Genomic DNA, 2,065 nt, shown 5'->3' with positions numbered 1-2,065 from the left:
CCTGTGCCATTCCACATTATTACAAATAACTTCATTTCTGGATATTTATGGTTTGATTTCTTTGTATGTATGGATCATTTGGGTTGTTACCAACATCTGGTGAAAAATTCATGTCATTAGAACCTTTACTGAGAAAAATGGTGACGTGTTCAATACTTATTTTACCTGCTGTACCTATGTACATATGCATAAACATTTTTAAAATGGCAGTTTTATTACATTGGGGTCATTGCACAGCGATGTGGTCTTTTGGTTTTGTCAATAAAACAAGTTTCCCCCCTCCATCATATAAATAGTTGTTTTCAAATGGCAGCAATCCATGCATCCAGTACAGTAGCCGGTCTTTTAATCATGTTGGCTGTGGCGCAGTGGTAGAGCAGCTGACATGGGACAGGAAAGTTGTCGGTTCAAATCCCCACCAAACCAATATGTTGTTGTGTCCTTGGGTAAGACACCTAATTCCTAGCTTCTCCCTGGGTGCTTACATACGTAGAGCATAGTTTCATAATTGTACACAATGATAACAACACATAGCACTAATACTTAAGAGTCTGGTGAGAAATAAGCTTCATTTCTGTAAAGTGATATCATTAAAAAAAACTGTTTACAACAGGTAAAATATCAACTGTTTGTAAACTTTCCATAAAAAATACAAACTGTAGTTAACTCTTTACATGTTGAGGTCAACAAATCAGGGAAGTCATCAGTGAAAAATGTATAAAAAGTGTAGGGAGAGGGTAAAAGGAAGATGACTGGATGAACCCAAACAGTCCCAGCATATCCCACACTAGCTTCATCTTTTCCAACAAACTGCAGAAAGYCAWTTATTTATTTATTTTCACTTTTGACAAAGGAAGTAGTTTTTTGTACTATTAAAACCTTCCAGCATTATAATTTTCTTTTCATTAAAAAAAGAAAGAAATATTCTCAAATACAATACTGCTACTGCTAACCTTTTTTTTTGGACCCACAATTTTTGAGTAGCATCACGCCTAAAATCTGCCAGTAGCTGTTGATGTAGGATGCTAATTAGTCCAAACCACTGTGGCTTGATCAAAGACACATAGCTTGAAGCTTGCCAGGATGGATTCTCTCCAGATCATTATCACAATATCTCAAGTCCAACTTCTTCTGGAGGTAACTAGGAGGTGCAGGGATGGAGGGGTAGAGTAACGTTTAATGAAGTTCCTTCAGTCAGACCATTACGACTTTTTTTTAATCATCTATGGCCATGTTAGTAGGTGAACCTTGATTATACGACACTCGTTTAGCCAAACTTTTCACACGCATTACTTACAYGAGCTAAATAAAACAGAGCTCCAGGGGGTTGAGAACCAATGAAGCAGCGTGCAGTGTAGCTTTGTGCCTCTTAATGTTTCTCTTGTAGCTTTATTTGCTGGTCCACCAGCTTCTGATGCAATCAGGCCTGTGTAAAGAAGGCTTTGCTCTAATGTACGAGCTAAAGCTCAGGAAGCGTTTGTTTTTCTCTCACCTTCATCTCACTTTCATTTCGTTGTCACTCCGTGGGGTTTCAAGTCAACAACGCATCCGCGGTGGTGTGRGTGGAGGTGAGTCACAAATGTATTCTGCCAAACAAACAAACAAAAACCAAACAAACTAAAAAATTATTGAAGATTTTGCTTCTTTTTTTACAAGCTGCATCTTTTGCTCAGGATTGCCTTAGTCAGGTTGTTCCCTCCATGTATGACTTAGAGCAGGGGTGGGCAATCCTGGTCCTGGAGGGCCACAGCCCTGCATGTTTTACTTGTTTCTCTGCTCCAACACACCTGATATGAATGACTATATGATTATCAAGCTTCTGCAGTACGGAGGACCAAAACTGACATAATTAGAAATAAAAGCAGAATTATATAAATGAACTATTAAAAAATACACTTAAAGGCACCAATTAGAGAACTTTATCTCCTGTTTTATATTTTAATTGACTTTCATGTTTATTTTTCCAGGTTAGTTTCAACAAATTAGTCTATATATTTTAACACATAATTTAAATTTTACTGTTTTTACATATATATTAATCGTTTTTCCTTTACTTGTACATGCA

At 37.0% G+C, this 2,065-nt stretch overlaps 1 long non-coding RNA gene across 1 annotated transcript in view; it reads right to left on the bottom strand.

Annotated features, from left to right (window-relative positions):
* LOC106517712 (uncharacterized) overlaps window positions 1-1,765 on the bottom strand; it is a 13,941-nt gene extending 12,176 nt beyond the window's left edge. Inside the window, exon 1 of the long non-coding RNA XR_001310233.1 lies at window positions 1,493-1,765. This is a non-coding gene — a long non-coding RNA (uncharacterized LOC106517712). The remainder of the gene's footprint in view (window positions 1-1,492) is intronic.
* Window positions 1,766-2,065: the final 300 nt, after the last annotated feature.

The sequence above is a fragment of the Austrofundulus limnaeus genome, unplaced genomic scaffold (genome assembly GCF_001266775.1).
Source record: "Austrofundulus limnaeus strain Quisiro unplaced genomic scaffold, Austrofundulus_limnaeus-1.0 Scaffold52, whole genome shotgun sequence".
NCBI lineage: Eukaryota > Metazoa > Chordata > Actinopteri > Cyprinodontiformes > Rivulidae > Austrofundulus > Austrofundulus limnaeus.
This window is presented reverse-complemented; position numbering and strand designations above follow the sequence as displayed.